The following is a 13,822-nucleotide window of genomic DNA, read 5'->3' as shown; positions in this document are numbered from 1 at the left end:
GGTTTGATCCCTGGGTTGGGAAGATCCCCTGGAGTAGGAAAAGGCAACCCACTCCAGTATTGTTGCCTGAAAAACACCATAGACCAGAGCCTGGAGGGCTACAGTTCATGGGGTCGCAAAACATTGGACACGACTGAAGCAGCTGAACACATTAAGCTGCTCACCTGTATTACCTCCATCATCCCCCAGAAAAACACTACTATATTACTATTAATCGTATGTCCACTTTGCAGATGAGGAAAATGAGGCACAGAGAGGTTAAGAGGTTTGTTCATCATTACCTAGCTAGTAAGTGTCAGAACTAAATTGAGAATCCACCAATCTGACTTCAGAACCTGTGGCCTGAGCCATTTACTTTCACATGAAAGGTAAAGTGTTTTGTTTGGGTGAATGTTTTATCTGTTCTGGTGGCTCCAAAGGAATAATGTAGAGTGAGTGGCTTATAAACAACAGAAATTTATTTTTTGCAGTACAAAGATCAAGGTACCAGCAAATTTAGTGAGGCCACTCCTTGGTTGTGGATGACCATCTTCTCGCTATAATCTCACGTGGCAGAGGGAGACGAAGGAGCTCTGTGGGCCTTTTCTTATAAGGGCACTGTCCCATTTATCAGGTTTCCATCCTCATTGCCTGATCACCTCCCAAAGGCCCACATTCAAATACCACCACATTGGGGATTAAATTTCAACATACCGATTTTGAGGGGATACAAACCTTCAGTCTATAGTAGGTGGGAGGTTATTATTATTTTTTTAAAGTAGCAATACTTTTTCTATCATTTTCTCTAAGTGTTATAGCATTTTTCCTCTCACTGGGCCCTATGCTACTTGGGTTCCTTCACCTGTTGTTGTTTAACTTTGTGGTAGGGAACCTTCTCCCTACCCAGTTTGCTTACTTCCTTCTTCCTCAAAGGTATAAGAGGTTCCCAACGAATGTGATGTTCCAAGAACGTAATCTTCCCATGGTCAGAAAGGAGTGCGAGTGCCTGGGGTCTGATTCCTTTGTGTCTTCACGAGTACTGAGCACCTCCCATATGTCAGGGCCTGATCTAGTCAACTGGGGCTACGGCAAGGAACAATCAAAAAACCCCACCCTGCACAACTTCACTTCAGTGGTATTCTTGCTTCAAATACCCAACCTTAATTTAATCATGAAATAACATCAGACAGGGCTTCCCAGGTGACTCCATGGTAAAGAATCCACCTTCTAGTGCAGGGGGTGTAAGATATGCAGGTTCGATCCCTGGGTTGGGAAGATCCCCTGGAGGAGGGCATGGCAACCCACTCCAGTGTTCTTGCCTGGAGAACCCCCATGGACAGAGGACCCTGGAGGCCTATGGTCCATAGGGTCACAAAATTTTGGCAACCCCATGGACTGTAGCCTGCCAGCCTCCACTGTCCATGGGGGTTCTCCAGGCAAGAACACTGGAGTGGGTTGCCATGCCCTCCTCCAGGGGATCTTCCCAACCCAGGGATTGAACCCAGGTCTCCCGTGTTGCAGACAGATTGTTTACCATCTGAGCCACCAGGGAAGCCCATGAATACTGGAGTGGATAGCCTATCCCATTTCCTGGGGACTATCTCTTCCCAAGAATCACACTGGCGTCTCCTGCAGTACAGGTGGATTTTTTACCAGCTGAGCTACCGGGGAAGCCCACCATCCTGAGACATGACAATAAATGCAATATGAGATCCTGAATTGGATCTTGGGATTAAAAAAAAGACGTTAGTGGGAAAACTGGGGAAATTTGAATAAGGTCTATAGATTAGTTAACAGTGTTGTATCAATATTAATTTCCTGGTTTCGATACTATTACCGTTTAATGTGAGCGGAAGCTGTGTGAATGGTGTACAGCAACTCTGTGCTATGTTTCCTATTGTCCTGTAAAGTCAAACATTATTTTAGGCAGTTTGAAAGCAGGCTGGCAGGCACAGAAATGATAAATGACAAAGGATATGGGAAGGACATTGACAGTATCTGCTGTACCTCCTGAGTCAGTGTCCTCATCTGTGAACTAGACCCAATAATAATGTATCTCAAGGAATTTGTATGAGAACCTACTTTTGAAGTATTATAAAAATGCAAGCTATGAGTATTCACTTTTGTGATAGAAGCTCCCAAAGAAATAAAAATATCAATACTCCATCCCCTCAAAACACTGTTTTTTAATAAAATTATTTCAAAATAAAAAGTTAAATATATCCTTGCCTTTCTGAGTCTTGCCTTTTGGTAGAGTGAATGTGGAGGAGGGAATAACTAAAGCAATTGAGAAATTAGTATTTTTTGGGGGGGTTGAGAAATATTATTTTATTCATTAATCATCTAAAATTAATCATTCTGTTTTAAAATATTTATGACCTTAAAATGAAATGAAATATGCTTAGCCTGAAGTCTCTGGACAACACTGGCCAGGCAAGGTCCCTTGTGTTCAAACTCTTTGGCCTAAAAGGACTCCAGTTAGAATCATCTTGTCTTTTCCTCTCTCCCTACATATGCCTTCTTAGCTGATTTGTATTATCAGGTAGAAATTGGACTCTGAAGGCTTTGACAGGGTAAGGAGAAAAAAGCAGGGGATGTGAGGTGAAGTAAATATGTTGTTTATTTTGCTTTTCTTTCTTGGAGGGACCACTTCTCTCCAAATCCATTGGCCTGGTAAAGCTGTGAGTACTATCCTGACCTCTGGCATCCCAACACAGAAGTAGACAGTACCTCTCATCTGGACAGCCAGAGCCCTTCACCAGATAGGGAAATTAGCATTTTAGAAGGAAACAAACACTATGGATAAAGCAAGAAATGCAGATAGGGAGCAAGAGAGGGTCAGTTTTAAAACATGTTGGTTATGTCAGGCTTCCCTGAGAAGGTGACATTTGAATGAAGACTTTAAAGAAGAGAGGGAACAAGAGCCCCACAAAGTCAGCCACAGTGAATAGCAAGGCAAAGGTCCTGAGGCCAGACCCGTTTAAGGAACAGCAGGAAGCCTAGTGTGACTAGAATAGAGCTGCACAAGGTAAGGTTGCCTCTTGTTGGGATCTTAGACAATGGACAGAGTGTGGTCACCGGGGAAGGCTCAGGGAAGTCAAACAATAGGCACCAAATAGGGGACCCGCCAGGCTTCCCAGGTGGCACTAGTGGCAAAGAACCTGCCTGCCACTGCAGGAGACATAAGAGATGTGGATTTGACCCCTGGATCAGGAAGATCCCCTGGAGGAGGGTTTGGTGACCCACTCCAGTATTCTTGCCTAGAGAATCCCATGGACAGAGGAGCCTGGAGGGCTACAGTCCAGGGGGTTGCAAAGAGTCAGACACGACTAAAGCGACTTAGCACGCACACAGAGGACCTGCCATTGACCTCTGTTGCCAGCTGAGTCAGTAATGACAGAAGCATGAAGGGAAGGAAAAGAGCAGGGAAGTGAAATCACTGAAATCTAGAATCCTTATCCAATTTCTGGTGAGGAAACAAATCATTATTAAGCACCATAATGAGTTTCTGAATCTCCTGTGCTTGATTCCTCACCAATCAGTGAACTCTAATTAATGCTGAGTGTGGTGGTAACACCACAGCCAGAGCCATCTTCATGATTTCGCCTTAATAAGTGTCATTGGCAGCACAGAAGGGTGGTCTGATTTTTCTTGTCCTAATAAGTGGAACTGAAAAAGTCCAGAGCATTATTCTGGTTTCATTTATGTGTAGTATCAGAAGTCCCCGAGTCATCCAATTAGCATCATTTGGATATTTGGGGCCTAGTAGTGCATGCAGAATGGAGAAGGCGATGGCACCCCACTCCAGTACTCTTGCCTGGAAAATCCCATGGACGGAGGAGCCTGGTAGGCTGCAGTCCGTGGGGTCGAGAAGAGTCAGCCACGACTGAGTGACTTCACTTTCACTTTCACTTTCATGCATTGGAGGAGGAAATGGCAACCCACTCCACTGTTCTTGCCTGGAGAATCCCAGGGACGGGGAGCCTGGTGGGCTGCTGTCTATGGAGTCACACAGTCAGACATGACTGAAGTGACTTAGCAGCAGCAGCAGCAAGGCATGCAGTAAACAGAGCGAGAGCAATCATGCCACATGGGAAGCAGCCTCTAGGCCTGATGTGTACCTGAGAAAAACGGGCTGAGTACCAGATGGGGTCCCTGGAGCCTCCCCAGCTGGCAGCCATGGCCCAGGATGCTCTCTCGCCCATGCAGGGGCAGAAATCCACATAGGGAAAAGCAGCCTACTGATGGGAGGCTTGTAGACAGCAGTGTTTTCAGAACATCTCAGCTCATCCTGAGATCCACACCAATGTGGTGGCCTTGTTCTTACAGTGTGATAAAGATGGAATGAGAGGATTTAGTGGATAGTGTTCTCAAAAATGTGAAATATCCATTTCTGTAAGGTATTGCTATGCATGCATGCTAAGTTACTTCAGTTGGGTTTGACTCTTTGCAGTCCTATGGATGGTAGCCTGCCAGGCTCCTCTGTCCATGAGATTTTCCAGGCAAGAATACTGGTGTGGGTTGCCATTCCCTTCTCCAGAGGATCTTCTCAACCCACGGATTGAATCCTGTGGGGTCGAATTCCAGCCTCTTACATGTCCTGCATCGGCAGGCAGGTTCGCTACCACTAGAACCGCCTGGGAAGCCCTAGTGTCACTACATATGTATTACCATTATTGTTATTATGCACCATGGGAGGAATTAAGAAAGTAGGACACCTGCAACCATAGTGTTTCCAGCATTCCTGCATCTCTAATGTTATAGAGGAGGCCATTATCCTCTTTTTGAGAAACAACAGCTACCATGTTAAGCACTTACTATGTGCCAGGAGTAAAGGCTTGCATACATGATCTCATTTAGTTCTCAAAGCAATCCCATGAAGTAGATACTGTTTCTCCATTTTAAAGTCGGGTATGTGAGGCTCAGAGATGTTAACTAACTTGCCCAAGGTAACACAATAAGTCGTTAGCATCAGAGTTTACAGGCAGGAGACTAGCTCTAGGATTCTGTATCCTTATCTCTGTGCTAAAAGGCGTTTGAAATAGCACACGCAAGACACACATACCCCCAAGTGGTAGATGTGGATCTCTAAGAGGAAGACAACAGTTTTACCCTTTGGGCTCCATACAGGGCTGGCTGTAGAAGAAGATCCCCAAGCAAGCGGACCACTCCAGCTGGGAGTGATTGTGGACAGAAGTGGGCACTTGGATGCTTGGGGGTGGGGTGCTGTGGGGGTATCTGGCTTCCCAATTGGGAAGACTAGGCTCAGGACAAGAGTGACAGACCAACTCTGAATTGCAGAAACACCCAGAGTAGCAGTCACCAACTTCATCGCATCCTTGTGCCTGCGAGGCAGCTACAGGCACAGAGAGGTGCTGAGGCTTGCCTAAGGTCACACAGCTCGCAAGAGGGCGGGTGCACTGTAGAACCCTGGTCTTCAGGCTCCAGTTCGGTGCTCTTGCTGCCACTCCACTCCCACTGGCCCCTCAGGTTCAGTGCACAGCAGTCAGAGGGAAGCCACGTCTTTGTGAGTGAAGCCATTGTCTGGAGGGTGGTTCTCAGTGTTGCCCAGAGACCTGCAGAAGTGGCAGTCTTCAAGTCCCACCCAGGACTAACTGGGGACTGAGATCCAGCAAAATGGGACTTTGCAAGCCCTCTAGGAGACCCTGATACACACTCAAGTGTGAAAACAACCGGCCCAGACAGAAAGGCACAGTGCCGAGTGCTGCAGCCATAGATGTGCATTCGAATCTTCAACTCGCACAGCACAAAGAAGGGTCGTCTTCGTAGAGAAGGAAGGAACACAGCTCTCAAGCCACACCTGCAGAGCAAGGTCACCTTCAAACACATGTGGCAGTTAGACATGCACAGACGGGGAGGAGGAGTGCAGCCAGTACTTGCTCATCCACAGGTGCATCAGAGATAGTGTAGTTTTGCCAACTCAGCAACTCCCCAGAGATGTGCCAGTTCCACTGCTTGTTGCCCGGGAGGTGCATCCCTGCCCTCTGGGAAATTGCCATGCAGGATCATAGAACCTCTGATCTGGGAGGGATCTTAGAGAGTACCTACCTCATTGCCCACCCCTACTGCATCACTGGTGATGCCCCTGACTTTCCTTCTCCAGAGGAACCTGGCAGGCTACAGTCCATGGGGTGGCAAAGAGTCAGACAGGACTTAGCACTGAGCACAATCATTTTTAGGACAGTGGTAGGCCGCACAAAACATCAGTGGCTCCTAGTTTGTGGCCTCTGGTTTAATATCTTTCTTTCCCACTTGGCTTTCTGCTCCACAGGGGCACATGCCCCTGGTTCTGCTCTGCTCACCACAGTGTCTGGATTCAACAAATGGAAAAATAAAAATAGAAAATGGACCCACCCTCCCAGTAGAACACCAGGTTCAGAAAGAATACACTGGCATGGGGATGGCACTCTGTCACTCCTCGCCTCGTTTTCAATTGCCCACTGGAAATGGCCCCATGTCCCTTTAAGCCCTACTCCCGGTTGACCCCTGCAGGCCTCCTTACCCTCTGCCCTGAAGTCATACCCTGGCCACATGGGTTCTGATGGGGGTGGGGCCCTCTGTGACGTCACCAAGGGCCCAGACCTGCCTGGTCCTCAGTCTCCAGGTGCCAGCGCAGACCAGCGCACCAGGAGCCACTTGGTCTCAGCTCACGATGCGCTCTGTAATATGGTTATTTTTTTGGCCTACGTTTATCTCGTTTGTCTTTGCCTATGTGTTTTATGTTCTGAGAGATGAAGCCGAAGAACTCCCGTGGATGGTGCCCAGTGGAAGGCACTTCCGCGTTCGGCAGAATCAACCAGAGCATGCCCCAGGCTGGTTTGGGAGCAAGTGGCACTGGCTGTTTATCTTCCTCATGTTTTTGGTGATCCTGATGTTTCCTGGAGGCGACGAGGAAAGTAATGCGGGCACTCCTCCTGGCCGTCAGGGCTGTTCATCTGGCTCTCCAGGAAGAAAGAAGATAAGGGCTTCCCCCTACAAAGAGTCTATGTGCAGTGCCTTAACCCAGGTCGAGATGACACTGGTGTACCTTGTGTCCAGGGTGAAGAATATGAAACTCACTGCGGCAACCGGTGATCAACGCCAATGTCCCAATATCGAGGTTCCTGGTGACGCAGGGAATGATGTTACAATACATGAGGTATGGGACACCGGAGACCCCGATGAAGTGGATTTTCACATCAAAGAAGAAGAGGAGTAGTTGAGTGTTGACAAAGTGTATCCCAGCTAATAAAAGTATTCTGCAGCAAAAGGAAAAATGCCTCTGATATTTTTTATTCGTGCTACAATTTTACCTTTTCCAGAATGTGGTATAAGTGGTATCATGCAGTGTTTTCCAGACTGAGAGACCTGTGTTCGATCCCTGGCTTGGGAAGATCCCGTGGAGAAGGGAAAGGCTACCCACTCCAGTATTCTGGCCTGGAGAATTCCATGGACTGTACAGTCTATGGAGTCACAAAAAGCCAGACACGACTGAGTGACTTTCACTTTCACAGTGTATACCCTTTCCCAGAGTAGCTTATTATACTTTATAACATTCATTAAGGTATCATCCGTTTATTTTTGTGATTTGATAGCCCATTTCTTTTTATTCTTGAATAATATTCTGTTATATTGATGTTCTGTAGTTAGTTTAAACATTCTGCTACTAAAGGACATTTTGGTTGCCTCCAATTTGTGTATGTGTGTGTGAGAAAGAGGGAATGAGTTAAGCTTTATAAAATTCATGTCCATGTTTCTGTGTGGGCATTAGCTTTCAAATCATTTGGTGAACTATCTAGGAGCAAAATAGCTAGATCATAGAGTATGACAATGTTTAGCTATGTTAGACATTGCTTCCAAAGTAACTGTACCATTTTGCATTCCCACTAACAACAAATGAGAGTTCCTGTTGTTTCACATCTTTGCCAGTAACTGGTTTTGTCAGATTTTTGTATTTGGCCATTCCAAAGGGCCTAGATCTGATAGATAGAGTGCCTGATGAACTATGGACTGAGGTTCGTGACACTGTACAGGAGACAGAGGGATCAAGACCATCCCCATGGAAAAGAAATGCAAAAAAGCAAAATGGCTGTCCGGGGAGGCCTCACAAATAGCTGTGAAAAGAAGAGAAGCGACAAGCAAAGGAGAAAAGGAAAGATATAAACATCTGAATGCAGAGTTCCAAAGAATAGCAAGGAGAAATAAGAAAGCCTTCCTCAGAGATCAATGCAAAGAAATAGAGGAAAACAACAGAATGGGAAAGACTAGAGATCTCTTCAAGAAAATCAGAGATACCAAGGGAACATTTCATGCGAAGATGGGCTTGATAAAGGACAGAAATGGTAGGGACCTAACAGAAGCAGAAGATATTAAGAAGAGGTGGCAAGAATACACAGAAGAACTGTGCAAAAAAGATCTTCACGACACAGATAATTTCGATGGTGTGATCACTCACCTAGAGCCAGATATCCTGGAATGTGAAGTCCAGTGGACGTTAGAAAGCATCACTACGAACAAAGTTAGTGGAGGTGATGGAATTCCAGTTGAGCTATTTCAAATCCTGAAAGATGAGGTTGTGAAACTGGTGCACTCAATATGCCAGCAAATTTGGAAAACTCAGCAGTGGCCACAGGACTGGAAAGGTCAGTTTTCATTCCAATCCCAAAGAAAGGCAATGCCAAAGAATGCTCAAACTATCACACAATTGCTCTCATCTCACACGCTAGTAAAGTAATGCTCAAAATTCTCCAAAACAGGCTTCAGCAATACATGAGCCATTAATTTCCAGATGTTCAAGCTGGTTTTAAAAAAGGCAGAGGAACCAGAGATCAAATTGCCAACATCCGCTGAATCATGGAAAAAGGAAGAGAGTTCCAGAAAAACATCTATTTCTGCTTTATTGCCTATGCCAAAGCCTTTGACTGTGTGGATCACAATAGACTGTGGAAAATTCTGAAAGGGATGGGAATACCAGACCACCTGACCTCCCTCTTGAGAAACCTGTATGCAGGTCAGGAAGCAACAGTTAGAACTGGACATGGAACAACAGACTGGTTCCAAATAGGAAAAGGAGTACGTCAAGGCTGTATATTGTCACCCTGCTTATTTAACTTATATGCAGAGTACATCATGAGAAACGCTGGACTGGAAGAAGTACAAGCTGGAATCAAAATTTCCAGGAGAAATATCAATAACCTCAGACATGCAGATGACACCAACCTTATGGCAGAACGTGAAGAGGAACTAAAAAGCCTCTTGATGAAAGTGAAAGAGGAGAGGGAAAAAGTTGGCTTAATGAGGTGGATGAACTGGAGCCTATTATACAGAGTGAAGTAAGCCAGAAAGAAAAACACCAATACAGTATACTAAGGCATGTACATGGAATTTAGAAAGATGGTAACAAAAACCCTGTGTACGACACAGCAAAAGAGACACTGATGTATAGAACAGTCTTGTGGACTCTGTGGGAGAGGGAGAGAGTGGGAAGATTTGGGAGAATGGCATTGAAACATGTATAATATCATGTATGAAACGAGTTGCCAGTCCAGGTTCGATGCACATGATACTGGATGCTTGGGGCTGGTGCACTGGGACGACCCAGAGGGATGGTATGGGGAGGGAGGAGGGAGGAGGGTTCAGGATGGGGAACACATGTATACCTGTGGCAGATTCACTTCGATATTTGGCAAAACTAATACAATTTTGTAAAGTTTAAAAATAAAATAAAATTTTAAAAAAAATTCAAAAAAAAAAAAGGCTCAACATTCAGAAAACTAAGATCATGGCATCTGGTCCCATCACTTCATGGGAAATAGATGGGTAAACAGTGGAACAGTGTCAGACTTTATTTTTTGGGGCTCCAAAATCACTGCAGATGGTGATTGCAGCCATGAAATTAAAAGACACTTACTCCTTGGAAGAAAAGTTATGACCAATCTAGATAGCATATTCAAAAGCAGAGACATTACTTTGCCAACAAAGGTCCGTCTAGTCAAGGCTATGGTTTTTCCAGTGGTCATGTATGGATGTGAGAGTTGGACTGTGAAGAAAGCTGAGTGCCGAAGAACTGATGCTTTTGAACTGTGGTGTTGGAGAAGACTCTTGAGAGTCCCTTGGACTGCAAGGAGATCCAACCAGTCCATTCTAAAGGAGATCAGTCCTGGGTGTTCTTTGGAAGGACTGATGCTAAAGCTGAAACTCCAGTACTTTGGCCACCTCATGCGAAGAGTTGACTCATTGGAAAAGACTCTGATGCTGGGAGGGATTGGGGACAGGAGGAGAAGGGGAGGACAGAGGATGAGATGGCTGGATGGCATCATTGACTCAATGGACGTGAGTTTGAGTGAACTCCGGGAGTTAGTGATGGACAGGGAGGCTTGGCGTGCTGCAATTCATGGGCTTGCAAAGAATCGGACATGACTGAGCGAGTGAACTGAACTGAACTGAACTGAATTAGTGTGTAGTGGTATCTCATTGTTTTATTTTCACCAGTCTACTCTGAAAAGTTATCTTCATTCCATATTTCCATTGTAGCATTTCCATTGTGTTTTATTACCATACATTCTTCAGGCGTTTTATCTTTAATCTGAGGTTTAAATAGATCATCTGCTCAGGGAAACTTCTGCTGCTGTTTATACCATCAGTTATTACTTTGCTAAATTAGTCCTCTAATAATTTTTTCATGAACGACTCATAACTTTAAGTCATGTATGTTGGAAAATACTTATTTTTAATTGACAATACTGACCACATTTTCTTTTCTTGAGTATTGCTTTGTCCACTAAAGTTTAGTGGCTCCACACAAAAGTTTAAGTTCAGCATTAACTTCTTCCTTTTTTTTTTTGGTTTGTTTTGATTGTCTTATATACTTGCTAGATGGTAACCAAAGTTATATTAGTACCAGTTGCAGTTGCAGTAGTACGTTTACCCTGGAACTTTTACTTACAAGCATATACGTATTTTATCAGAATATTGACTTTATCTTATGTCTTCTTTGTATGGTTTTGAGAAGCTATATGCTCATTATTCAAGTATTTTTATAGTCTGTGCCTTTTCTCCACTTAGATTCAAATGAATCCATTTATATAATGTTAGATAGAGGGGATAATCATAAAATATGTTGATATAGTTACTAAGGGAGATATATTTTTAAAAGAACAGTAACTAAACTATTTGCTATTTGCTAGCAAAAATAATTTTCTCTCAGTGTATTTTGTAATTATGAAAGTCCAAATATTCTTGCATATAGTCTATATAATCAGAGAAGATATATTAGCAAGGACCTCAATCGAGCATAGATTTATAGAAAATCTAATGTTTGGTTTTAACTAGTCTAACTCAGAGTCTTGTTATGGTTCAGTTATCAACATTCTTGTTTTTCTGTCAGTAAAGAGAATGTGCTAGTTTTCTTGGGGGGAAGACTATTTTAATCAATATTTTCCTATGCTTTTGATTTTCAAGGAAACAGATATCTTAAGACACTTGTTTTCAAGGGTCTGGTACTGTGGCTAATGAATATTTCTCTAGTTAATATGTTATCATTAGTAAAACATACATTCTGTTTACTTCCAACACTAATTTAAAGTGACCTATGATAAAAGATCTGTTTGGGATTAAATGTTTGGGATTGACATGTACAGACTGCTATATTTAAAATGGATAACCATCAAAGACCTACTGTATAGGTCAGAGAACTCTGCTGAATACTCTGTAATAACTTAAATGGGAAAAGAATTTGAAAAAGAATAGATATATGTGTAACTGAATCACTTTGCTGTACACCTGAAGCTAATGCAACATTGTTAACTAATTATACTCCAATATACTACTTTGCCAACAAAGGTCCATCTAGTCAAGGCTATGGTTTTTCCTGTGGTCATGTATGGATGTGAGAGTTGGACTGTGAAGAAGACTGAGCGCCGAAGAATTGATGCTTTTGAACTGTGGTGTTGGAGAAGACTCTTGAGAGTCCCTTGGACTGCAAGGAGATCCAACCAGTCCATTCTGAAGGAGATCAGCCCTGGGATTTCTTTGGAAGGAATGATGCTAAAGCTGAAACTCCAGTACTTTGGCCACCTCATGCGAAGAGTTGACTCATTGGAAAAGACTGATGCTGGGAGGGATTAGGGGCAGGAGGAGAAGGGAACGACAGAGGATGAGATGGCTGGATGGCATCACTGACTCGATGGACGTGAGTCTCAGTGAACTCCGGGAGTTGGTGTTGAACAGGGAGGCCTGGCGTGCTGCGATTCATGGGGTTGCAAAGAGTCGGACACGACTGAGCGACTGACCTGATCTGATAAAATTAAAAATTTTAAAAAAGAAAATAAACTTTCATAGAAGACAAAGATAGCAATATAAACTAAAAAACATTGAGAATGAGGCAAAATATTATTGTACTTCACGGTATACTAGCTTTATCAATATAAATATAGTCATTATATGAAATGGAAGGAAATTAACTCAGCATTGCTCTTTCACATAAAGGCATATAAATGCATATTCAGATATAGATACAAACAATAATGGCATTTTTATCAACCATTCATCTCCTTGTATGTTGTCCATTATAATAGAATCTGTTTGTTGTCTCTCTTAATATAGTGGTATCCTCTTTCATATATCAGATGTTTGTTAAGCACCTACTATGTGTCAGAGTGTTTCAGGCACTGGAGATACAGTGGTAAAAAAATTCCTTGTCCTCATGGAATTTATATTTTATTCTCAATTTAGGTAGAGATAAGCAAAGAAGCCAAATATATCATGTAATCACTAAGGACTATGGAGATAAAATAGGCAGAGGGAAAAAGAACTCAGTTAACTAAACATACATGGAATCAGAAAGAACACTAACTTGTTCTATATTTTTCATTTTTGTCACTAATATAAGAAATCTAAGACTCTGTGGAACTGACATTGAGAAAATCATGCCCAGAATTATATCTTGTTATTAGTCAATGCAGTGTTTAAAGTGGACATGGTGAGTTTTTAGCCACATCCTCAAAATATACATTCTTCATGTATTTTACATGCAATCTTCTTTTTTAAAGTTAAAATACAGTCCATGAGGTTGGAAAGAGTTGGACATGACTGAGGGACTAAGCACAGCACATAGTTGATTTACAATGTTGTTTTTTTAACTGTTTATATGCAATCTTAACCCTGTTATTGATGACAGATTTCTTTTGCCCTGATGGCTATCTCTTTGTAGAATCTTAATAAGTTTGAGACTAGAAACAAAGACTTTCCTGCGATGCATGTGGTGTTAGTTCTTTTACACGTTTCTTATTGGATGTTTTAAGTTATAAAAAAAATAGCACATTAATTTTTTGAAAATGACAACATATCTTATTCAGGAATAACTCTGGAGCTTCACGAAAGAAGCTTATTTTCCCACTGTTAATTTTGCATGCCAAAATGCTCATATCATTAGTCATTTCTCTCAAATATATCCTTGCAATTTTTAACTGAACTGAGCCTATGAATTTAGTAATTTTCTAGTAGCAAATAAGATCCTACGGGAATGAGACACCAAGAAAAAGGTGGGGTTGGAGATAGTTTTGAGTATAGGTATAGGCCTAGGATTCAGGATGTTCCATTGTATTTCAAAAATATGTGGGAGATACCAGTTTTGGAAGGACAAGCCTTGTGCACTTTTAAAGTTTGTTTAGTGTTGGCTCATTTCTGGCAATGCAGTGAAAGTAAAAGCATTAGTCACTCAGTCATGGCCAACTCTTTGTGACCCCATGGACTATAGCCCACCAGGCTCCTCTGTCAATGGAATTCTCCAGGCAAGGATACTGGTTGGGTTTACCATTTACTTCTCCAGGGGATACATACAATG

The 13,822-nt window shown here is 42.9% G+C and overlaps 1 long non-coding RNA gene and 1 pseudogene across 2 annotated transcripts in view; both read left to right on the top strand.

Annotated features, from left to right (window-relative positions):
* Positions 1–13,822, top strand: part of LOC147340783 (uncharacterized) — a 78,288-nt gene that overhangs the window by 58,682 nt on the left and 5,784 nt on the right. The gene's annotated exons all lie outside the window — the stretch shown is intronic.
* Positions 6,542–7,256, top strand: LOC147340784 (protein FAM209 pseudogene; annotated as a pseudogene). The gene has a single exon (XR_015159491.1). The product of XR_015159491.1 is annotated as a protein FAM209 pseudogene (transcript).

Source organism: Bos grunniens, chromosome X, assembly GCF_055505025.1.
Source record: "Bos grunniens cultivar Pamir isolate PY7600 chromosome X, Bosgru_T2T1.0, whole genome shotgun sequence".
Taxonomy (NCBI): Eukaryota; Metazoa; Chordata; class Mammalia; order Artiodactyla; family Bovidae; genus Bos; species Bos grunniens.
Note: the sequence above shows the minus strand (reverse complement) of the source record. Positions and strands in the feature narration are given on the sequence as shown.